This window comes from Peromyscus leucopus, chromosome 16_21, assembly GCF_004664715.2.
Source record: "Peromyscus leucopus breed LL Stock chromosome 16_21, UCI_PerLeu_2.1, whole genome shotgun sequence".
In the NCBI taxonomy this organism is placed as follows: Eukaryota; Metazoa; Chordata; class Mammalia; order Rodentia; family Cricetidae; genus Peromyscus; species Peromyscus leucopus.
The window spans coordinates 76,240,115-76,266,963 of record NC_051084.1 but is presented as its reverse complement, the minus strand read 5'-3'; positions in this window follow the sequence as shown (position 1 = coordinate 76,266,963).

The following is a 26,849-nucleotide window of genomic DNA, read 5'->3' as shown; positions in this document are numbered from 1 at the left end:
ATCCTGAGGGCACCACTTCTTTTTTCCATTTCTCCTTAATATTCCAACATTAAATTTTCTGGTAGTATTCTTTCTCTGTAAACTGTACACTTTGTATTTCTTTTTGCCCTGCTTACTCTTCTTCACTATAGACTGCATAAACGTGCTCATTCATAACCACTTAACACTGTCAAAATTAAGACGTCTTGAAATCACCTCAGCAAGAAGAATAATCTAAAACTTTTGAATTTACCCTAAGGAGACTCTTGAGACAACGACAAAAAGACAGCCATATTCTTTGCAAAAAATCACAAGAATACTCCCTAGTCCATTTGTTAATTTTGTTTCCTACCTGTACCTTCTTGGGCTGGACATCCATAGTCCACATTGCTCTCAGAATTATTTCTTTCCAAGTTCCCTCTAAAATGACACATTAATCCACACACTTATCATTCAAATGCTTTCTTAGTCAAAAGTCACAGTCTTTCACATTCCTCAAAAAATAAAAATATAAAAAAAAAACCTGCAAATGCAAATTCAGCCCACTCTCTGCTACTGACTTCTAAGTTATTTTCTATGCTGTGAAGACACACAAAAACCAATGAAACTTATAGGAAAAAAAGACAGGTTTATTGGGACTTAAAGTTTCAGAGAGTGAGTCCACATGACCATCATCATGGTTGTATGGTTGTAGGCATGGCAGCTGGCAGTCAGGTATGGTGTTGGAAGAGTGTCTGGGAGCTTACATCTTATCTACAAGTAAGAGGCAGAGAAAAAGATAACTTGGAATGGCATGGTCTTTTGAGACCTCAAATTCTGATCTCATTGACACACCTCTTCCAACAAAGCCACACCTCCTAATCCTTCCCCCCCAAGTTCAACCAACTGGAAAGCAAGCATTCAAATATAGACATCTATAGGAACTATTTTCATCCAAACAACAAGATCCAATGCCCTCTGCCCTGTATGGGGACCTGAATGTACACAGTATACATAAACTCATACAGATACATACACAAATAAAAATAAAAGTCTTTTAAAAATACACACTTCAAAAAAAATAGTATAGTTTAATAGTGCATCCCATCCTCTTCTGTTTCTAGGAGCAATGACTATAATGTAAGTCAGGTTTGTTTTCATGGAGAAAAAACAAACTGAATGTTGTGAACTCCTTTATTTAGAAGAAGCTCATGATTTGAGTTAACAGTTACTTTGTTTAGACAAGTGTCATGATTTTTTTCCATTGGCCATTTCCTGAAGTCAAATAGGGCACTCATTCTATCAGCATCCAATTTGGACACCCAACATTAAGAGTCAAACGATGTCATCCAACCAAAAGCCATGCTGGTCAGAATCAAATAACTATTTTTTTCAGTATGAGCACTATTACACACAACTTGACCCACATGGTGCTAGAACAATAGTCTGCTGAGGTAAAGTCTAATTTCAGTTTTTGATTCCACATTTAAATTAAAATATTTTATAATAATCAAGAAGTGTGTTGCTAATCAACTAATGAAAATAAATATGCTACTTTGTCTTTAATTACACAAAAAATAACATGAATTGGATAATCTTTGATTTTGTACAATGCATGCCATTTTTTCAAAATAAAAATAGAAAAGAAGTTTGGATATTTATTGTCCTTGGAAGAGTAATATTGATTTTCTCAACTTCAATGACTAACAGTAACCATCAAAGTAAACAGCAGTAGTAAATATTTTAAGTATAAAGTGTACTACATTTTTATTGTTGAATGACATTTACAATTCTAAATATAGTAGAATATTCTACTGGAATATTTACATCTTATAATTTTTCATATTCATTGTGTGAAAAATCTTATAATTTTCATATTCATTATGTCTATTTAGTAGAAAAGATTATTTGAGAAAACATGTTCAAACATGTAAAATGAAAATTGGTCCAAACTACTGATTTATCAGCTAGATTTAGCTTCAACCACACAGCATATAGTTATTAATGATTTCTAAGGGTTTTCTTTCAAAAGAAAATTATAATTTACCAAATTTAGTGTTTGAAAGTTTGATTATTTAAGTCATGTCTGTGGTATTAGAAAGTCCAGTCTCTTCTCCCCAGTTTTGTTCTTGTTGAATTAGGGTCTCACTATGTATCACAGGATGTCCTCTAATTCAGGATCTTCCTTCCCATACTTTTATAGTATTGAAATAATAGTAACCACTGCTATGTCCAGATACAGGCCTTTAACAAAAGTTTTAAAGAGAAGTCTTTCATAGTGTGTATCTCAAAACAAATTTAATTCATAGAACTGTGATCATTTTCTTCATGATTGCACCTGAAAACTAGTTTTTCTAATGTTTAAAATACAGAATTAAAAGTTTCACTTAGTTGTGTAATCAAATGCTCTTTAAGTCTGTACATAATAAAAATTATTTTCTGAAATCTAATATTGAACAAGTTATATGTTTACCATATAATTCTAGCTATCTCTACTGGAAAATAAAGCCATTAGAAGGAACATAAAGAAATAAACTCTACAAGAAAGTTCGGGAGATTGTGTAAGTAATTGATAGTAAGGAAAGGCAATGTCTTGATGAAAACTCCCTCTGGCTATTTTCAAAAATAATTTTGTTTACTCGGTATTGTGAAAAATGCAACATGAAGTAATGAATATTGACTAAACCTACAGTTAATATGAAATCTGTTTCTGAAACCCGTAACAGATGGCTTGATGCAAATTAAAGCCATCACTCTGCCATTTAGAGTTGGTAGAAAAGACATATATTTGAAGGTACATTAGTTTCAAACTACTTATTTCAAAGCTATCATACATTCAGAGAAATAAACTTATTTAGCAGAATATTTGTTATCTATTAGATAAATAAGTACACAGCATTGGCAGTATCACAAAGTAGTGAAGTATATCCTGAACATATGTGGGATCATTGCTTCAATCTCTAGTACCTTGAGAAAAATAATGAATTCTAGATGAAATACTCTTCTATACAGAATATTTGCACATGATAGCTTTGTTCAATGTGTGTGAGAATGACATTGAGTACTGAGAAAGATTCTCACTAAAACATTTCCATAAAATTGGAAGCCAAGTGTGAGGCACAGGTACCTGATTGTTTTAGGACATGAACAATCAAAATTCAAAACACTTGTTGGCATTTAACTGCTCATCTGAAAACCCTGAGCCAGCAAACATTGATTTATCAGTTTCTAAATTAGAATGTTAACTTGTGATGCATATTTATTCATCTTTCTGTGATTATACCATTTGGCCTTAAGTTCAAAGTTTGGCTAACTATGTGGTTAGTTTCTATACTGAAAGGGGGTGACTGGCTGTTACTAGAGCTTGGGTGACTTCCAAACTTCTAAAAGGAGCAGATAGTCTCTCTGTAAAGGGAATATAACATGTACTCATATGTATGTATATATGATCTTTATGTGTATTAGTAAAACTATAGATCCCACTCATTATGTTGCTGTCATATTCTGGAGAAGACTCATCTTAATCATTGGAGGTCTTTGGGGAAGTATTCCCCACTGTTGGAATGTCTTGGTCATTTACACAAGACTCCGGCAATTTCTAAGATATTCACTCAACTAGAATTATACTTCTATTTAAATACTACCACAACTACAGATTTGCTTGGTTGTCATCTGCTTTATATTGTGGGCTGATGTTTTGATATAAAGATCTAGTTCCTTTTCTCACTTAAACAATGCTGACAGTTATCAGAACTGTAAAAGTACTCTAGAAAATATGCAAAAAAGGTTGAATGCATGAGAAACTTTATGCTGCTCAGAAGGAAAGTCAAATATATAACTTGGGGTTTGAGAAACCATTTAATATTTTCTTCACTTTAGTTATGAGAAAAAAACATCTAAACTACCAGTGAACATATCTATGCACTAGACAAGATTTTTCCCTTATCTACTTCAAGATATTTTTCATTGACTTTAGTTGCTACAGATTTTTCTGTTTTTGAAGTAAGCATGTTTAAGTATTTATATATTAAATACAGTGCTCAAGATTGGGCCACAAACTCTCCTTGGCCAAGATCACAAGGTAATTATCTTCAGTTTATATGAAGGGATGCATGCATTCAATATAACTATGTTCTTAGACTTATTATGCTTTAAGATCTAATATAAGATGCATATGATCAGTAGAGTGTACAGAAACCTTACAGTTGCTACATATAATCCTATTCTGCACTTCCAGCTAATGCCATTCAGACCAATACAGTTAGTCCTGATGTAGGCCCTCTAGGTTCCATGTTACTTCCCATCAGATTTCATCTCATCCTTCAGTTTTAGACCCAGGTACTGAAGGCACTTGTATACATTTCTGATTTCAGTGAATACCACAACTACCCATTAATTATTCAGTTCAAAAAGTTACGAATTATTTCTGTTGCCACTGATCAATATCATAAACAATCTAGAACCAATATCTTCCATTTTAAGAAATATTCCTTCATTCTTATTTTATGTATATGGGTGTTTTGCTTGAATTTTATGTCTGTGCCTCAAGTGTGTGCAGGGCTCTGATAGGCCAGAAGGTATCAGATCCCCTCAGACTGGACTTATAGATCGTGTAGTCAATACAATGATGCCTAATGACATTCTGCCATACTCATTAGTTGGTGCCTAACCCAGTAGTCATCAGAGTGGCTTCATACAGCAACTGGTTGAAACAGATGCAGCAATCCACGGTAAGACATTAGGTCAAGCTCAAAGAATTCTGCCGAAGAGAGGGAGGAAGTATTGTATGAGCCCATGGGGTCAAGGACATCACAAGAAAAACCACAGAATCAACTTACCTGGGCTCACAGGAGCTCACAGAGACTGAACTGAAAACCAGAGAGCCTGCATGGGACTGACCTAGGCCCTCTGCACAAATGTGACAGTTGTATAGCTTGGTCTTCTTGTGGGATTTCTGTGAGAGCAGGTGCTGTCCCTGACTCTTCTGCTTGCTTTTGAGATCCCATTTCCCATATTAGGTGCCTTACCTAGCCTTAATACAAGGAGAGGTGTTTAGTGTTACCGAAGCGTGATATGCCATGTTTTGTGAATATCTATAGGAGACCTGCCCTTTTCTGAATAGAAATAGGAAGAGGAATGGATGGTGGGGGGCAGAGGGGAGGTTGTGTGTGGGGGGGGGGGCTGGTAGGGAAGCAGAGGGGAAACTGGGATTGGAATGTAAAATAAATAAATCAATATTTTAGAAAAGAAAAAAATAATAAGAGGACAAAAAAAATGGACACTCTACAAGACTAGCCAGTGCTCTTAAACACTGAGACATCTCCCCAGTGCCACTTTACCATCTTTCCCTAAATTTGAGAATTTCTGTCCATTTCCCAGTGTCCTTCAGTGCACTGTAGAAACTATCTATGATTCCTTTTGTGTGTATTTTGTAATTATGTAGCTGTTAGTGGAATTACCTTTAAACACTGGTTCCCCCAACTAGGATTAAATTTCACAGGAACAATCAATAGGAAGGTATAATTAATTTTCTATTCTATCCTCCCCAAATGTTATATATTCAAAATCTATTTGAAAAAAATAATAGTGGAAGTTAATCTTTTTTATTTTGATAAATGATAGAAATGATAATTCTATCATAAATATATGCTTACAGTTTTTTTTCCTCCTTAAATATGTGTCATAAAAGTAGAAGTGTTAGCTTAAACACAATAATGTACCAGAACATTGTGTCTAAAGACTTCACATTCACCCACAGTCCCAGGCTACTTATGTGCCTTCACAAGCATCAATTTATAAATTAGCATGCAAAGTAATGTGCTTCATTATGACACCTTTACATCATATGTATTTTGCTCATAAACAATCCCAATTATCCTTTTCCCCCTCCCTTTCTCATTGGTTCCTGTCATTCTCCCAAAGAGCACATTTTTTTTCTCTCTCAGCTTCTCTCCTCTCTCTTATACTCATACACAAGCATACACACACACAAATGCACATGTAAATTTGTATATGTATTTATGTTTTAATCTGGATACTTCATATGAAAGACAACATGCAACACTGTTTTCCTATGTCAGGTTCATTTTGATGACCATTGTGTTCTCATGTTTTCCCCTTTTCCTACAAATAACATTACTTTGTATTTTCTTTATAAATGTACAGAATTCCATTATGTTTATAAACGATTTCTTATACATTAACTAGTCATTTCTCAATTATATAAGATGTTAGTTTTTCCTAATACAGTGATAAGAATTAGTTATATTAGTACAATTATTTGCTAAATATTACTATTTTATAAAAGCAAGTATTTGTGTTTCATGTTAGTTGTGATATTTGGATATGACAAATATTTTACATGTTTTCTAATCAGAGATAAAATGGGCTTCTTTTTTCACCTATAAGGAAAGTTGTATCCATTCATAAAACAATTTCATTACTACTTATTTTTTGAATGTTAATTTTCCAGTGATAATTTTAAATCCATAATATTATAAGTACTGATACAAAAATAATACCCTTGCTTTATAAAATGATTATTATAGATGAAATAGGAGTATCACTTGAGTCTCACCCCACTGTAAGTCATGAGAAGATAAAACCATGATATTTTGTAGATGTGAGATAATTCCATAAACTGACAAAAGGATTAAGATCTCTGATACATTGCCTAAAGACAACAAGACAGAGAATAATTCAAAGGGCTGAATAATTGCTTATATTCTCAAATCCACACCGTTGATGAACGTGAAAAATGAAGAGGGGGTTTAGCCATCCTGAGCCAGAGTCTTACTATGGGTGGAAACGTTAACTCCTCTGTGATGAGCAGTAGCTCATAGTGATGGAAATGTCACCGTTCTGTAGAAATGGACCCGGCCTATATAAACACCACGAAAGGAGATGTGTCCTTCATATCTCATACTTTATTAGACATTTAATAGAATTCATGTTTCAACTACAGAAAAGCAATCAAAACATATTTTATTCACACATAGGTTCATCATGAGGCTTTTAATGTATTTGCACACATAACTGCCACCTTTTCTATTAATTTGGGGGTCACTGTAAGGAAGACTCACTGGATTAAGAATTAAATTCCAGACTTAGGCTTCTGTGTTTAAATGCTGACACTTAACCAGAATAAACTATATATAAATACTGATTATTTACCTGGCTGGATTAAGAAGTGCTTTGGAGGCTACTGAGGCACGCCTCTGATGTTTCTGTAAGGATTCTCCAGAGACCGTCTGATCATGGGGCCTTTCACAAAGAATGGATCTATCCACGCATGACTTAGTATTATGGTGGGTGTATTTATATGTCATGAATGTTAGTCAGCTGGAGGAGGCAGGACAGCAGAGATGTGTTTCTTACAACATTATTCTGCTCTGGCTTCATTCTGTCTGACCTTTACTTTGCTTCCCACCTCCATAAAGTGATCAGTTCCCATCTGCCACAAGCTCTGTTCTACCCAAGTTCCTGGAGCCAAGTAACTCTGGATTGAATTATTTAAAACGATGAATAATCATTGAAGTAAATCCTTCCTCCTGTGAATTGTTCTCTCAGGTATTTTGGTCTCAGCAACATAAAAGTTCAACCACCATATGGCAATATTCATTTTTATAATTTAAACCTGTTTTGTTCTCGTCTATCAGTTGTTTCCTGCCTCTTTTCACTCATTATATTTTGGTATAACCCAGTTCACTCTTCAGAGGGTGATAACTTGTTGGAGGTAGATTTGTATCTTATAATTTCATTAGCATTTCTTGCTATATCTTTCTATTGTTCGTATTTGTGTTCACATGTTCATGTGTGTGTATACAAGCACCCAGATACCACAGCCCAAGATGGGGTCTCAGAAGACAAACACCAGCACTGATCTTCACTTCATATCTTGTTTGAGACTGGGACTCTTTGTTGTTTACCATTCCATATGCTAGGCCCTCTAGTCAGCACGAATCATGGGGTTCTGCTGTTTGATGGTCTTTCTGTATGCTGTGAATATAAATATATGTGTTTATATTTAACCATTGGTTAATAAAGAAGCTGCTCTGGCCTGTGGCAAGACAGGTTATAGCCAGGTGGGAAATCGAAGCAAAGATACGGAGAGCAGGAAGAGAGAGCCGGGGGGCACGCTGAGCACTCCTGGGGTAGCAAGACATGATGGAATACAGGTAAAGCCATGAGACATGTGGTGGTATATAGATTAATTGAAACGGGTTCATTTAAGATGCAATAGCTAGCTAGCCTGAGCCAGAGACCAAACAGATTGCAACTAATATTAAGGCTAAGAGTGATTATTTTATAAAAATATCTGTCGTCCGGACAGGACATGGGCAGGACCGAGAAACTTCAGTGAACAGGGTTCTCCTGTCTCTGCCTCCTCTCTCGCCATAAGGCCACTAGAATTACACTCATGGGTTCACAATACCAGGCTCTTAGAAAGAGTTTTTTGTTATCTTTGGTGTGTGTGTGTGTGTGTGTGTGTGTGTGTGTGTGTGTGTGTGTGTGTTTGCAGAGGGGGTGGGGGAGTTCTGGGATTTTTTGCTTTACTTACTGAGCTATCCTCCCAGGCCATATCTTTTATTTTAAACTTAATCATTTCTTGTCTAGATTCTTGAGCTGGAAATTACTTTATTCATTTAATTTTTAAGACATTTTATTTATAAGACATTATACTTTTAAAAATGTTGGTTTGTTAAATTTATCAAGATTTACTTGCCATTAATTCATGAATTAAAGATATTTATTTGATACCATCCATTTATAAAATATATTAATTTCTTGGCATTACATGTTGTTACTTTTTACTTAATTAAACTGTTGCAAATAACTATAAATACAATAATACAAACGAGAAAAGTACCAATATATATAATAATTTATATATTAATTGTTTCACTCAAGTTTTTCTTAGAGTTCATCAGATTCAGTTTGTGGAAGTTATGTTTTCTGGTAGAGTATATAGAACTTTTAAAATATTTTGTGGCCTCTACTAAAATTCAGTTGGTATTTCTTTCTGTTTGGCTTAAATTATGAAATTTATACTTGTAAGAATGCCAGTCAATGACATTTTCTTTTGAAAACTTTTTTCTTTTGTGTGTTTTCCTTGGATTTTATCATATCTGATATTAACACTTCTACATTACATTTTATCATTACTTTTGTGATCTATTAACATACAGATACTTATTTTAATCACTTTAATTCATATGTTTCAGCTTAAATTTTAGGTAAGATTTTAATTTGTCTAGATCCTTATTGTAATTATAATTCTGAATGCAATATATATATATATATATATATATTTTCACCTTTGATATAATTTAAAAAATAAATGGCTATTACATTGGCTTTAAAATTAAACTCGATTTCTTTCTCTTGTAATAGAGTGTACCATTCCTTTTGATTGGGTGGCTTTTCTGTTCCAAATTCTGTCTCTAGTCTCTGACATCCCATAGTCTTCTAATCCAAGGAACACCTCTGCAACAGGAAAAATAGAGAGTGGAGGAAGATCATCCCTTGGTTTGGATTTGAAACATGTCAGTTCATATTCAATGGACAATTTTTTACTTTTCCTGTAAATTGTGAGCACCCACTGCAGAGACTAGTGTCTTAAGTGTGATAATGTCTAATAATTGAGGAAATTTTTGAGGAACTATTAGAACTCTCTTGGTAGAGTAACTGCAAGAACCACTGTCTCCTCTGGAACATGAAGTTTTATTCTAACTGAACTAACTCGTAGTTTGCTGTTTTGTCTCATGGATTTCTCTTCCTCGGCTCTTTGAGTAACCTCAAGAAAGAGAGCAATGCCTCCTAGTGAGTAGAACTCAAGGCTCCTGCTGATGGGCGCTGTTCCTGGCTTTTTAACAGGATGCTGCCAAGGAGGCTGATGGGAATCTTATGAGCCTGGCATTTTTGTAAAATGGAAGAAAATTGCCTTTGTCAGTGCTACAGATGAATAGAGAGATATAGTTGTATTTAATATTTAACACATTAAATTTACATTCCTTGAACTGAGTAGATATGAATACAGTAAAATAGAGCCAATCTAGATGTGAACTTTAAATATTTCTCCACCGTAAATATATTCTGACTTTAAATTATTCCCTTAATTGTGAAAAGTTGGCAGCAAAAAAGATTTAGAGTTAGTATGTTATGTGCTTAATGTACCTTACATTTTAGGTACTATTTATTAAGTCTGCTATGAAAGGTAAGCAATGCATTACTATGCTTTCTTCAGTATGCTTCCCTACACAATTTATTTAGTTTTCAATTTTAACATAATTAAGGGTAATGGGATTTGCTAAAGAATCACAATGTAAAAGTGCTATTTTAGACCTATATGTGTGAAATATTTGTCATCAAATAATCAATGTATTTACTGTTTTCTTCTGCTTACTATTTTTTATTCAAATATTTATTTTACATCCTGGCTGCAACCTTATCCCCATCCTCCCCTCCCAGTCTGTTCCCCACCCTTTCTCCCACCTTCTAATCCCCACCTCTTCTGTCTCCATCCAGAAAAGAGCAGGTCTTCCATGAGTATCAACAAAACATGGCATATCAAGTTGCAGTAAGACTAAGTACTTCCACATGTATTAAGGCTGTTCAAGGTGAACGTAGATGAGGAGTAGGATCCAAAAATCCAGTAAAACAACTGGAGACAGCCCCTGTTTCCATTGTTAGAAATCCCATCAGGGTCATAGGGGCTCACAGTGACTGAACCAACAACCAGAAAGCCTGCATGGAACTGACCTAGGCACTGTACATATATGTTACAGTTCTGCTTACTTTTTTGAGATATATGGTTATGAGACTCCAATTCAAATCATTTATCTAGCATCTGTAGGCTATTAACCCTTTAAGTTATTAATACGCTTGTAACTGCTAATCCCTTGCACTGGATTTTATTGTGTTCCTTTTCAGTTGAGATGGCTCAACACATGCTATAGAATCTCTGCCCTTTTTCCTTCATGAGTGCTGGCTTGATGATCCCTCTGGTTTCAGTCTCTAATCCTCTTCCAGGTCTATTCATCTATTATATACAATTTCATGAACCTGTACTTTCAATTTAAATCAGCTGATACAAAATGTGTGTTCCAACAATTTTAATGAGCTACCTCTTCTCAAGACTATTTGAGTATGAGTATATAGATAGGCAGAAAACATTTTTGGAGATACATTCAGAAAACAAGTTTCTTAGACTTTCCTAGAGGAGACAACATACAGAATGAGGTAATATACCTGGAAGGTCTCAATCAGTTTCTAGCAGTGTTTCTCTCTTGGGTACCTAGACACAAAGCAAGTGCAGCTGCATGGAAAAATAATGGTGAAATGGCTCCTGATTTTGTAGACAAGTATTCAGAAGTTGTTATCAATGAGTTATTCTGAGCCAGAGAGCAAGGAGTTGGAGCCCTAACTGCAAAGGTGGCCTAAATATGGGCTTCTAGTTTGCCTGAAACACTAAATCTTATGGGAATGGAAGCTAAAGTAACCCAAGTGCTAGCACATAAAAAACTACAGCATATTTAATAAAAAATTGCTCTATGTTTTAATTTACATGATAAGATATCAAATAATATAATCATGTATAATTAATTAATAACTATATGCAACCATTTTATATAATAACATAATATCCTAATATAATAAAGAATTCATCACCACCCAGTAGCCAGTATCCATAATCTATAATTGAATATTCCTAGTCTGAGTATTTAGATTCCTCTCGAAAGGAATATTAGTTCTCAGAGGATGAATTTTGAATAGTGGATGCTCTGAAGGTGACAGGCACTGACATTAGAGATCAGGACAACACTTGGAGCTTGATTGAGTTTCAAGGGGACAGCAGGGGACTTCTGTAATATCTGTTGCACTTGGACTTAATAAGTCTGTATTCATACTTACTGGCTGTACATATTTTGGTAAGTCACTAATTTCTAAATATGGTTTTTAATTCCTGCCTTACTGGAATGGTGAAACTGCCTCAGCAAAGATAAAATTAAGTAGGTAAATTATATAACAATACAATATAAAAATGAGTTCTTCAGCATATGCATTCTCTTATAAGAATCCTAGAAGTAATTTAGCATATTTGGGATAGTAAGTGTAGATTGTAAGAAAAGTCTGTACTATTTCATGTAAAGGACATCCATAGGAAATTGCAGAATTTCTAACAGAAGATGGTTCTAAAAACACCTCCTACCATGAATTCCTAGAGGTGACTATATATTTCATTGTATTGTTTTTTTTCCTGTTTTTTTCTTGTTTTACATCATAGTGCATTATTAGCTTCATTTTAATTCTATTTACATAAATCTATATATTTTTATTTCTATTGTGTTACAGAATCAGATTACTGAAACAAGTAAATGAAATCTGCTTGAATTTCATAGTTTTTAGCATAAAGTGATCAATTTTAGAAGATGTTTCTGTGCAAAAATAAAATTTTTATTATGTATAAAAAGAATGGAAACTAGAGGAACTATTAGAATATATTTTGTTGTTGTTGAATGGAAAGAATATATGAAACAGGTTTGAAATAGCACTTTTCTATGGTATATATTTTCTTGGGCAGGCTTCAGTTCCCCCAGGGTAACTCATGATTGTAAAGACATCATGGAGTAGGAAGAAAATTAGAAAGGCCATTTAAAATGGAGCAACATTCCAGGTCAATTTCAAGATGTGTAATGATGTGAGAAATGAAGAAAAGTAGAGAAATCCAGTTCTGTACCCCAACACTATGTCAAATGAGACTGAGTTAGGAGTCAATCAGATACCTCCATGGAGCCTGTGATTTATTTGCACTTTAGCAATTAATTGTCTCATATTTTTACTGTTGATGAATTTCTTGTCTCCACTAAATTGCATTGTTCTTGCTACTGTGTATTTATACTTTATCATACTCATTATCATCCTTTAGAAAAAAATATGCCTACTTCCTAGCACATAATAAATTGTGTCCATTAAATTGAAATCAACAAAAACAAAGTCTACTAGGAAACCGTAGTAAGAAACACCACTGTGATGGAATTTATGGGGTGGATATTAGTGAGACTTATGAGAGTTGCAAAAGAACAAAATAGTTGATTATTGTGGATGTGACAGATCAGTGGACACCAACAGCTTGCATAGGGAGAATGATTCTCAGAGATCTAGTTTGGGTCATGGTCTGTCTTGGGCAAAATTCATCAGGAATAATGAAAAATTGGACTGGTGCTCCTGGGGTCTGGAAACTCTGCTGAGAAACGACTAATCACTCTATGTGATAATTCTTTATTTGACAAGAAAATAAAAGAGGAAGGTACAGGAAAAAAAAGAAACTATTGTAGAAGAGTCAATATTTCAAAAACTTTCTGTATCTTAACTCATGAATTGAAATTGATGTTAACATTAAAATAATTAGTTATACACTTTTAACAAAAAGTACAAAAATGTTTTGACTATTTAAATATTTAAAATTTTAAATATTTTAAAATATTTAAAGAACAAATTTCTAATTTTGTATAACATTTCCTTCATTATTATATATAATTTTTTGCATATATCAAGGTGGCATGGAACACATATTATGGTACAATTGTTTTCAAAAGTATATACTACTCCCTCATTAAAATAAGCCTTTAAAAATCTGACAAAATAGAGAAATGCTTTATTCTTTTTTAATTTTTTATTGATTGTGGTATTTCAATCACTGTAATGTCATTCTTATTGGCCTATGTGATTTTATTTTCTTTTTATTTACTTCTCATGCTGAAACCTAGATCCTTTTATAGCATATACAAGTATATACAAGGTCAGGAGCTGCCTAACCACCGCACTATGCTCTGGTGGTTTAGTGATGATGTTATGACTTGAAATTCTAGAAATAGTTGTGATTAAAAGTTAACATATTTAAATCTTCAAATATTTAATAAATTTGTTAACCTAATTAGAAGGTTGGGAAATATGCTTTTTTAATTTAAAATTTTATTGTATTTTTGAGAGAATTTTGATTCTTAAGTTTGAACATATAACTCAATTTTATTTATTTATTTATTTATTTATTTATTTATTTATTTATTTATTTATTTATTTTTGGTTTTTCGAGACAGGGTTTCTCTGTGTAGCTTTGCGCCTTTCCTGGGACTCACTTGGTAGCCCAGGCTGGCCTCGAACTCACAGAGATCCGCCTGCCTCTGCCTCCCGAGTGCTGAGATTAAAGGCATGCGCCACCACCGCCCGGCCATAACTCAATTTTAAAACCGTATAATTTTCATATAAAACTTTTGTTCTGTCTCAGTTTTTTTACAAGGTAGAATAGTTATTGGGAAAACTGTTCATAACCAAATTCAAGGCAAGTTGTATCAAAGACTGTAAAAGGGGCCAGGAGGCAGTGGTGCACGCCTTTAATCCCAGCGCTTGGAGGCAGAGCCAGGCGGATCTTTGTGAGTTTGAGGCCAGCCTGGTCTACAGAGTGAGATCCAAGATAGGCACCAAAAGAGCACAGAAAAACCCTGTCAAGAAAAAAAAAATTGTAAAAGGTCTAAGCTTTACCCTTGTAAACATGACTGAAGTGCCTGCCATACATTTATGAAGGTCATCAGAAAACATCCAATTCCTTATCAGAAAAAGAGTTTGGCCTATTACTCACAGTAGTGACAGTAGCCAAGGGACATCATTTTCTAGTTTTCTGAGCCCCAGTTTCCAAGCAATACAACTCCATGGATGTGGAAGTACTAGAACCCCTAAAGACCCCAGTCTTTCATGATGAGCAATAAATGTGCAAGCAAAGTCTTTGCGAAAGTCGAAAATATCTCCGAACTCCAGACTGCCAGTTCAATGTCTCTTGGTCATGACAGATTTGTTCTAGGACAAAACCATGATCCAAAATAGTGAAAATACCACTCCAAACAGACTGTAGCACAGGATGGCAAGCTCCTTAGGACATACACAAATGCCATAGATCATGAAGGATCATTTTCTCCATTACTTACTGAAGTCCTTTTCCATACTTTTGATAAATGCTCATGCTAATAAGCTAATATATATCTGAGAATGAAAAACTCTCATGATATTCTCAGCATCAAGGGGGCATGGACTAGAGATACAACATGGCATGCAGGTCTCTCAGAGACTTTTACTCTACTATAATGATCATGGACCTGTTCGCCACAGCAAAGAATTTAAGGTAAAACAAATATAAAACAGAGTTGTAATTTAAAGAGATTTTTTTTTCACATTTAAGCACGGGGGTTAAGAGAAATAGTTTTCAGGTAAAGAGGAAAATAGAGATGTTGGTGTGGGCGTTTTAGGAGAAAGATATATTAATAACTTTCAAGGTGGCCATGTATACAATTTTGGTGGCTTCTGAAGTTGCATTTAAAGGATGGCTAAGGAAACCTTTCTCAGTAAAGGAGATCATGGACTGATCCCTGATGTCAATTTGATGGCACCATAGCTGATAAGATAAAGCCCTTGGGCAAAAAGGGCTGCACAGAAGTTAAAATGTTTTTACTATAAACCAAAGCTTATAGTTTGTTTGCGAGATACTCTCAAAATAACTGAGAAAGGAGCAAGACCATACTCAAAGCTGTAAGCACATCTATTGCTATTTTAACATTTCTTTTCCTGAGACAGGGTTTCTCTGTATAGCCCCGACTATCCTGAAACAAGCTGTTTAGATCAAGCTGTCCTCGAACGCAGAGATCCTCCAATCTCTGCTTCCTCAGTGCTGGGATTAAAGGCATGAGCTACCTTGCTCAACTTATTTTAACATTCTCATTTGAAAAAATCTCCACATAACATAAATATTATCTAGTTTCAAAGCAAATTTTGTTGAGATGAAGTTACTGATTCTCACCTAAGAAGAGGTCACAAAAAAACCTGAAATGAAGATTCCTTTGTCTTCTCATCCACAGATTTCCCTTCTTTCTATCTCCCCCTCCATTTTATTTGACTTATTAGAGGTCTTTTTTCTCTCAAAAATCACATTTAGCATTGCTTAATGTTTTGTGGGCTGGCTGAGAGTCAAATAAGCATTTTTATAAACAGCATACTCTTCAGACCAAGAGATGCTTATAGATCCCCAAAGTGTTTGATGGAGAACTCAGCTACATCATTTTTCATGCCTGTGTTTACCTTTTCCAGTCAATTGGTAAAAGTTAAAGTTAACAGCTTTTTTTACTATGTGAATCAATGTTTTAATTATTTCCTCCTTTTTTTTTCATAAGAACGACTTTTCAATGAACACCATCAACAACAAAAATAAATAAATAAAAAGAAGAAAAAAAGAAAAAAAACTGCTGTGGAATAACCCCTCTGTACACTGTGAAGATTTGTCTCTGTGATTTGGTTTAATAAACAATCTGACTGGCCAGTGGCTGAACAGAATAAGTTAGGCAGGAAAGTCAAACTGAGAACGCTGGGAAGGAGAAGGGCAGAGTGAGAGAGTTGCCAGACAGACGGGGAACAAGACAGATGGACACCTAAAATGGGACAGAGGTAAAAGCCAAAGCCTCTGAGCAGCACATAGATTAACAGAAATGGGTTAAGTTGTAAGAGATGGTTAGTAACAAGCCTGAGCTATTAACAGAGCATTTATAATTAATATTAAGCCTCTCAGTCAGTATTTGAGAGTGGCTGCAGGGTGGGAAAACTCTGCCTACAAAAACCTTTTCTCTCAATTTATGTGCATTTTTTCCTGCTGATTAGAATAACTTTAAATTCCTCTGTCTCCCAGTGGTAACTACTACTATTAAGTTTCATTTGTGATGCTTTCCATATAAAAATAGGCAAACACATCAACATACTGATCTCTTTAGCCTTGAAAGTTGATTTGAAAACATTCATTGTAGAAACATACATTGAGCTAACCTCACTGTTTTTGTTTTCCTCCTCTGGTTTTATGAAATAGATTTGAAAGAGAAAGGTAATATGACTGCTTTATTCCATATCACTTATCTCTTAAGAATGTGTCATGTGAGTAATATACATGAAAAACTGAATTTTAATTTTATCCAATTCCAACCAGTGAAATTTTAAATTAAAATACTGATACTCATGTTAATTACTCAAAAACTGTTAAATATGTCTGGCCTAGCTGAGTTGCATGAATCTACTTTCCCCAAAAGTAAACTTAATGAAATCTAAGGCCAAATACCATGTTTCCAATGAAAATTGAGCATCTGAACAATATCTTCAAATAGTGAAATGTAGAGGAGATTTTGTGGGAAAATATTTTAATATTGCACATGTGTTTCACAGTATGCCCTCCAGAAGAAAAATGCATGGTTCAGACAGTTGGTTATTCATTTCCATATTTTCTAATAAGATCTGTGAGTAACTATATTCAGTTACCAGAAATCTGGTCATATATGTTAAATGATTTTATTAAAGTAATCATGAATATCTTTCAATTTTATTGAATATCTTTTTATGTGCCTCAGAAATCATTTTATTGCTAAATGTTTCAAAATATAATCAATTTAACCTAATTGGATTTGACTAACCTTTGTTTTCACCTGATCAAGATTCTCACTTGCCTAGACTTTCTTAGTGGTATTTAAATCTCCTTCTTCATTAAATTTCAAAACTTGTACCATATAAAAATTGGTAACCAGTTCAGGCCCCCTTTGCACTATTGCTAGTAGTCTAAGGTGGGGTCATCCTGACTCCCCATGGGAGACCTTGGAGGAGGGGGAGATTGGTAGTAGGTTGGAGAGGAAGGCTGGGGACGGGAGGAGGGAGGAGAGAGGGATCAGTGGTTGGTATGTAAAATGAATAGAAAATGTCTTAATAATAAAAATAAAAATAATGGTAACAATGTTAAACTTTGGGAATAGTGTTATATATAGTCATAATTTTGTTTTGGTAAAGGATTTAACTTAGTCCAGTTTCTATTTTTGAAATAATCAGAGGAGTATTTGAGAAAGTTAACTACCTACTCCTGGAGAAAACTCTGTACTTCTCATTCAACTGGTAAGTGTACCAAATTGAGTTTTGAGCCAACACAAATGCAGCTGCTTAGAGCTACATGAAAATTTTTGCTACATAGAAACTGTAAACTATACCTCATAATAACTGAAAGATTAAGACCCTCTAAAAGATGAACAAGGAACAGAACTGAAGGACTAGAATTCCAGAATTCCTTTCTCTTTCCTGTTTTCCTCCTGGACTTCATTTTCTGTCATTACAATGCCAAGAGAAACCTTGAAGTAAGATGTATATCAAGTAAGAAGTATCTCATTACCCTGATCTGTGTGTTTGTGTGTTTTGCAAATGCATGGAGAGGCATTAGGAAGAGTAAAAACAGAACAGCTGAAGGTCATCCACAGTGAAATCTGCTTTTCCCTTCTGCATGCTACCTGATAAACTTGAAATTCAACCATTTTCTTGCTGGTAGCAGTGTTTATCTCTGCTAATGTTTACATTTTTTTCCCTTCTTTCCTTTTCCAGTCTGGCTACTTCATTTAGCTTTCTGCTTGCCAAACTATGTGACTTATATAGTTGTTTTAAAATAACAACATGGACCAAATTTGAAACTGGTTTATTTTTAAATGTCTATCATGGTTTTCAAACCCACAGTTCTATGCTGTGTTTGTATATAGGAATCTGATTATTGCTTAGTTTTGAGGGAAAAAAAGCAAAACTACTCTAAATCTTGCCGTCTGCTCTAATTACATAGGTTATTATAAAACAGAAGCTAACTTTGGATCTCTCTCTCTCTCTCTCTCTCTCTCTCTCTCTCTCTCTCTCCCTCTCCCTCTCTCCCCCCCCCCCTCTGTTTTGATGATCAAACCCAGGCCCTATATATGTCAAGCAAGTGCTTTACCAAATCAACTATATCCCTCGGCCTCTAACATATAGGTATTAAATTTTAAATATATCAGGCTTCTGTGAAAAGTGTGAGCTTAAAAATCTTTAATGCAGTCTTAAACTGCATTATAAGTATTTGTAATAAATATATTTATAATATACTTATAAACTATAAGTATTTGGGGGCTTTGGAAATATTTTCCTTTCATTTTGTTTAGCATCATAGAATTATTTTTCCTCCTATTGAGTTTTCATATAATGAAGTATGAAATAAATAATGAGTTGTCTTTCAGGATTTTTTTTTTTTTGGTTTTTTGAGACAGGGTTTCTCTGTGAAACAGTGCTGGCTGTTCTGGAACTCACTCTGTAGACCAGGTTGGCCTCAAACTCACAGAGATCCACCTGCCTCTGCCTCCTGATGCTGGGATTAAAGGCGTGCACCACCACTGCCTGGCTTCAGTATTATTATCTGAAACATTTAAAAGAATTACCACCAGGTGGTGATAGTGCACACCTTTAATCCCAGCACTTGGGAGGCAGAGCTAGACAGATCTCTGTGAGTTTGAGGCCAGCCTGGTCTACAGAGCGAGATCCAGTACAGGCACCAAAGCTATACAGAAAAACTCTGTCTCAAAAAAAAAAAAATTAGTAGTAGTATTTCTTTTTAATGTAGTAGAAATTGCAATTTGTTTAAAAAATACAATTGAATATTGATTCTGAAAGCAGAATTAAAACTTGAATGCATTCTACTCAAGTCTGATAATAAGCAGATAGACAATCCAGCTACACAAGATGTAATTGAACCGTATGACTGATGCTGTGAATACACTTAGGGGGAAAGAGCATTCGTCACATCTGCTCTGTCTCTGAATATGATCTGCCTGTAAATACCACTGTGTTAAATAACATTAGTTATTAGAGCTCCATGGACTGAACCAAATCTAACTACAACTTCACACACTTCAGGTTGAAAAGGCTTTGTGCATCTTTTACCTATATAGCCGTTATATGGTCTCTATATTCACATCCTTATGCATACAACTCTTACTTTGAAAATTGTGAAGCACATTTCTTCCTATAAGATAGTGCAGCAAAGAACCATGGAATCTGATTCTCTAAATCATATCAAATAAAGTATAATGTAAAATACAATGCAATAATCATTTCTATTTCTATAGAAAATGCACACATACCCCAATGAATAACTGAGACAGAGGCATCGCCCTTGATGTAGGAGGGGCCAGTGGAAGAAAAACATGTTATAAAAGTCTAAAATAAACACCAAAGACAAGCCAATCACTGTTTCTCTTGGCTTGGGGAAAGGACTGGCTCTGGAATTGAATAAAGAGAGAGGGTATAGAAGGCTGGTAATCCATCTTTTCCACTCTAAGAAGGGAGAGGATTAAGTTCCACAGATGCCAACATAGTAGTTTCTGAAGAAACAGAATGGATAAGACTATTAGGAGCAAGGTTTAGAGGGGACATTATTAAAATCCTAGAGCCATGTGTTCCCTGTTCATCAAAGACCACTGCTGTTTTTATATAACACACAACTTTGGAAAACATTTACCCATGTACTAGAAAGGAGACTCCTATGAATCTGTATCTGTCAGCAGCAACACCATGCAGTTTATAAGAAGGGGAGAAGGGTACATGACAGGGTCTGCTGATTTGTCTCTGATGGATACTCTCTTATCCTGCTTATCATGATTATTTTTTGCTACATTTTATAAATAAGACTAAATACAGGCAATATAATAAAAATGGCAACCACAGATGATAGTATGCAAACACAAGGTAGGCAGAGGTATGAAACAGACCTTACGCTAGTGCCAGATGTTCTAGACTTTCTGTCTTCACCATGCAGCTCTGATAAATTCAAAATTTATAAGGAATAAATACTAAAACAATTCAGTGTTTCTCAAAAAATTATTACATTAAGAATGCAACATTCTAAAATGTATTTGGCATTTAAAACTATAATTCAATTCACAACAACAATACGCTACAGCCTAAACACTTGACATTTCAGGAAATTATTGTCAATTTATCACCAAGTCTTGCAGCAAAATAATCTTCCACTTTCCCTACTATGTCAATGGCCAAGAAAATGGTTCTGTATTGTTACTACAAAATAGCCAATGTGTTTTAGTTAGCAAGAAAACACAAAGTAATGTTAAAAGAAAACAACAAACATAATTTATAATAGTAGACTTTAGAAACCTCTTTTTGTCTCTGTAATTCCTTTTTACTGTTATGGGAGTAAAATGGTGAGGCAATAACATGCATTCAAAAAATACTCAGTAATCTAAATTGTGCCAGATATAAAAAAACTCAATGTTAGTGGCAAAGGCAGACATTTAATTAGTACTCAATATGCAAAAAAGGAGACACTGACTTAAGAGACTAGGTAGCTGGTAATTTCAGAAGCAGGGGTATTAGAAGAGAAGTTTAAAATCAGAGTAATATAAATTATCTAAGAATTATGGGAGAAACTAATAGGTTAGTGGTCTATCACATGGATATACTAAATTGCGTTTTCAAAGAACTTTTACCTTTTAGTGAAATCATGTTTAAATGTACTGTATCTCAGAAAAGGCAGGTTCCTAATCATGGAGACTTGTGTAGGAAAGTAAAATATTCCATAATGGTGTTGTAGGCAAACAGTATTTCAAGGGTTTTAAAACAGGTACATAGTAATTTTAAGGGAAATTTGTGCAGAAGAACTTAGACCCTGAAAACAGAAGTAAAGACATTAAAGGGAAGTGTATATTTCACACATTCTTGAATCCAGTCGAAACTGATAGACACTCAGATGAAGAACTAGGCAGATAGCAGTGTTGAGATTGTTTAAGACTGTGGGGACCTTTAAGTTGGCCTACATATATTTTGCACAATGATGTGGCCATGAGCCACATGGGGACCAGAGGAAGAATGTTGTGGTTTGAATAAGCAATGTTCCCCCATAGACCTGTGTATTTGAGAGCTGGGTCCCCAGGTGGGGGGTCTATTGGTGAGGCTATAAAATCTTTAGGAGGTTCAGAGCTTTACCTCACTTCCCACTCTCTGTAGCTCTCTGCTCCCTGCTAGTGGATGAAGATGTGATCAGACATCTTCTTGTCACTGCCACCTGCTGTGCCTTCCCAGGTGAACTGCTCTATCCTCCTGGGGTCGCAAGCCAAAATAAACTCTCCCTTGTGTCACGTTTGGTCACAGCATGTTACCACAGAAAAAAGCAAAAAGGAAAAGTAGCTAATATATTCAGTCCCTTCTCCTCCTCTTCCCTTTCTTTCTTTACTTCTTTCTCTCTGACATTTTTGTCTTTCTTTACTTCCTTCAGGATTTCTTCATATAATTCAGGCTAGGTTTGAATGTATGATCAACCAACCCTGGTCTCTCATGTACTTTGATACAGGCAAAGGCTACCACGGCCACATTCCATTCCTATCATTGTCTGAAGTGCATAAGATCGTGTTGACACGAGGGACTCAGGTCATTGTGCTGTTTCCTTTGGGGGAGGGGACAAGTAGGTGCAGAGTCAACAACATAGACTCTGGGGAGAAGGTTGAAACAATAAGCTCAGTTTATTCAGGAAGAGGCAAGCCTTATATACTCTCCACCTCACCCCAGGGAAGTTCTAATGAATATTCATTTGCTGGTGTGACATGGCTGCCTCTCATTGGTCCAGGTCATCTCAGATCACGCCTCAGCTGCTGTTGCTAGGGCTCTTAGGCAGACCCAGGTTGCCTCTCAGAAAGTATCTTATTACTGGTTTGGGCCAGCTGGCCCTCACGCCTGTTAGGGCTGAGTCATTCCACAGGTCATAAGTGTTCTGACCTACTCAATGGGTTAATTTTATGATGGATTTCTCAGGAGTGCTCTGGGAAGGTTGTAAATGGCAAGAAATAGGCTGTGATCAGAGGAAGTAGATCAGTGTGGGTACATCTTAGGAGCTCTCTCCTGACTTGGCTCCTCTCTGTATTCTTTTCTCCTCTATCTGTCTGTCATAATGTGAGCAAGTTACCATCTTTGTTTCAGTGTGTTTTTTATAAACATATCAGAATAATATTAATGTCTTAGAAAATGCATACCAAAGTCAACCTTCTCACATTTTTCTCCTACCTAGGAGGTTCCATGTAGCAAATACAGTCAAGAAAATAGCCACAGAAACTTGAGCTAAGAATAGCCATTGGAGACACAATATAGTCATGCACTCTAATTTGTGCTCTACCCCAAAATAATTTAATTAATCAGTGTTTTAGTTCAGAACTGGGTGGCTAGAAGTTATTTAGGAAGAAATCTCATATATCTGAAATTAAAAGACATTTTTTTTTCCCACTTAAGTACCATATAACACAAACATGTCATAGGAGCCCACACAACTTTAGGGGACATGTGTGGCTAGTAGGAAATAACATAAGTCACAGACCCAAATGTCTACACACGAGACAGGACTAAGCAGAGGGATTGGGCTGTGGACTGCCATGGCTGTGTATTGAGATGAATCCTGGGCTTACTCAGATGAATAGAAATGCTTTTTGTTTTTCTCAATTAAGGCAATAATAAGTTCTGGAAAGAGCTTTGAAATATATCAAGGCTTTATCAACCTATTAAGATAAGGGCTAGCTTTGTTTCCTGCACTCACAGATGATTTAAATAAGTAAAGAAATATGTAAATCTGGCAATACGATTTATTTTCTTGGCAAATATAAGCAGCTTACTTGCCCTCCTATTTTTTTAAACCAATAAATTTTGTAATCAGGAATTAATACATCAATTCTGGTTCATTTAATCTTATCTCATTAAAAGATTTTAATAATACTATTTTTCACTCTAAATTGCTGTTGACATTTTACACTTGGCATTTAAAAATCCAAAAATAATATTTTAACCAGGTGTGAAAACAACTTGAAGTCTACATAGTCCAAGCTATCTGGAAACATGGAATTCACTGGCCCCATGTTACACTTTCCCTTATAACTGCAGCATATAATCTTGCCACTCAATGCTAGGCATCTTTTTCATTCTCATATTATGGCTTTTGCAATGTTTCTGTGCAATACATTCTCATATTATAAAATCTAACTGTCTTAAAATATAAATACCAAAATGTTCCTTGTATAAATATTCATTTTTTAAATGATATTTAGCACAGACTATCAATTTGGCAGGATATAGAAACACCCAAGAGGTATAAATCTCTGGGCACACCTGTGGGGGATTAACTTATTAGTTCAGTATCTGGGCATAGATTGGAAGGATTTTCTTGCTTAGCCTAATTGAAGCAAAGAGATTCATCCTAAATTCCATGGGTTTGGATCTTAGATAATATAAAAAGGAGGATTAGCTGAGCAGAAGCATCCATTGCTTCTCACTTCTTTTTTTGTTTTGTTTTGTTTTTTGTTTGCTTTGTTTTTCTTAATTTATTTATTAAATTTAATTTTACATAACAGCCACGGATTCCCTTCTTCTCCCCCCCCCCCCCGCCTTTCCTCCAGACCACCCCCCCTATTCCAATCTCCTCCAGGGCAAAGATTCCCCTGGGGATTGAGTTCAACCTGGTAGATTCAGTCCAGGCAGGTCCAGTCCCCTCCTCCCAGACTGAGATAAGTGTCCCTGAATAAACCCCAGATTTCAAACAGCCAGTTCATGCACTGAGGACAGGACCCGGTCACACTGTCTGGATGCCTCCCAAGCAGATCAAGCTAATCAACTGTCTTATTTATCCAGAGGGCCTGATGCAGTTGGGAGCTCCTCAGCTATTGGTTCATAGTTCATGTGTTTCCTTTCGTTTGGATATTTGTCCCTGTGCTTTTTCCAACCTTGGTCTCAACAATTCTTGCTCATACGAACCCTCCTCTTTCTCGACAATTGGACTCCTGGAGCTCCACCTAGGGCCTGGCCATGGATCTCTGCATCTAGTTCCTTCAGTCATTGGATGGGGTTTCTATTCGCTTTCTTAGAAAATTGGGAATCAATTTCCCCCAAGACCCAGCTATACCACTCTTGGGCATATACCCAAGGAATGCTCAATCATACCACAAGGGCACTTGCTCAGCTATGTTCATATCAGCATTGTTTGTAATAGCCGGAACCTGGAAACAACCTAGATGCCCTTCAACTGAAGAATGGAAAAATAAAATGTGGTACATATACACAATGGAATACTACTCAGCAGAGAAAAGCAATGACATCATGAAGTTTGCAGGCAAATGATGGATCTAGAAAAAATCATTCTGAGTGAGGTAACCCAGACTCACATGAAAGACAAACATGGTATGTACTCACAAATAGGAGGATACTAGATGTAAAACAAAGATGACTAGACTCCTACAAACAACTCCAGGGAGGCTACCTAGAAAACAGAACCCCAAGAAAGACACAGGGATCGCCCAATGACAGAGAAATGGATGAGATCTACATAAACAACATGGACGTGAGTAGGAGTAAGGAAGGGCAAGGGTCGAGGGAAAGAGAGCTTAGGGGAGCGCGAGATCCCAGCTGGACTAAGAACAGAGAGGGAGAACAAGGAATAGGAGACCATGGTAAATGAAGACTATATGAGAATAGGAAGAGGCAAAGTGCTATAGAGGCCCACAGAAATCCACAAAGATACCCCCACAATAGACTGCTGAAAATGGCCGAGAGACAGTCGGAACTGACCTACTCTGACGATAGGATAGCTTCTTGCTTCTTAACAAATAATACACTGTGACTGGCTGTCTCCTCAAGTTCCTGATGCCCTGACATAATTGCCATGGTGAATTGCAACCTTGTGCTTGGAGCCAAAATAAACCCTTTGCCCATTAGGTTGCTTTTGTCAGAGTATTCTATCAAAGAAACAAGAAAAGTTACTCACAGAGTCTCCTTTCTACATCCATCCAACACTTCGATTATTGGTGGTATATTTAGTGAAATGATTCATTGTGAGATACACAATTGCTCTTTAAGATAGCATGCTTTGGCCACTGTCTGTCAGTGTTGTGTACACTAGAATCTAGAGAAAACTGTTCTGATCTGCACCAAAGTCACAAATTTCAAATATTCTAATCCTCCTAGTGAAATTTGAGAGATATACAACATATACAAGTTGTTCTACAGAGTATGTCAAGTCAGGCCTGCCACCATAGGTGTATTATCTCAACTACTTGAAAGGATGAGTCAGGGAGACTTTAAATTCAGGTTCTGGTTGTGTTAAGAGCAAATTCATGGCCATACTAGAAAGCAGAGTGTTTTGCTTGAAAACTCAAGTATGATTGGGATGTAGTTCAGGTAGTATGAAACCATGTATAAACTAAATAATAATGAGTCAAAATATATATGGCATAAAATAAAGTTTTCAGAAAAATTTACTCCCACACTGAATATTTCACCTGGCTGATTAGCGGGTCAGAACCTCATAATTGTGAACAGTTGCAATGTTGCAGGTCCAAAGCACAATTATCTTAGGTTTATCTTAACTCCTAAAAAGCAATTAATTGCCCACCTCTGTGTGTGACTTCACATCTTTGCATCTCTTAGACAAATCCTTTTGGAATCCATGCACTGGTCTCAGAACACAACAAACACAGATACAGTATCTGAGGCTTGTAGCAAAGATATCCCCACTTTGCTGTAACCCACTAACCTAATATTCACACACACACACACACACACACACACACAGTTTTTAAAAATTTATTTTTTTATTTCACACCTCTGCCTCAGTTTCCCCTCCCCCCTCTCCTCCTAGTCCCTCTCCTCTTCCCCCCTGTTTCATCCCCTGCAATCCATTTTTCTTTCTTTTTTGTTTAAGAAATGCAGACAAATTTATAAACAGTCTTATTAAATAAGAAACACAGAGTTAAAGCCAAAGAGATCAGAGCAAGAGCCACCTAGCTTTAACTTACCACCAGCAGTAGCTTCCCTGAGAGAGACTTTCTAATGTCTGACTTTGTTTTTATTGCTTTCCTGTTCTGCTTTCTCATTGGCTCTAAGCCCAGCCACATGGTTTCCTCGTCACTGCCTGTCTATACAGACGTCCTGTTCTCTATGGTTGTTACTGGGATTAAAAGTTCATATCACCACACTTGGCTGTGTCCTTGACCACA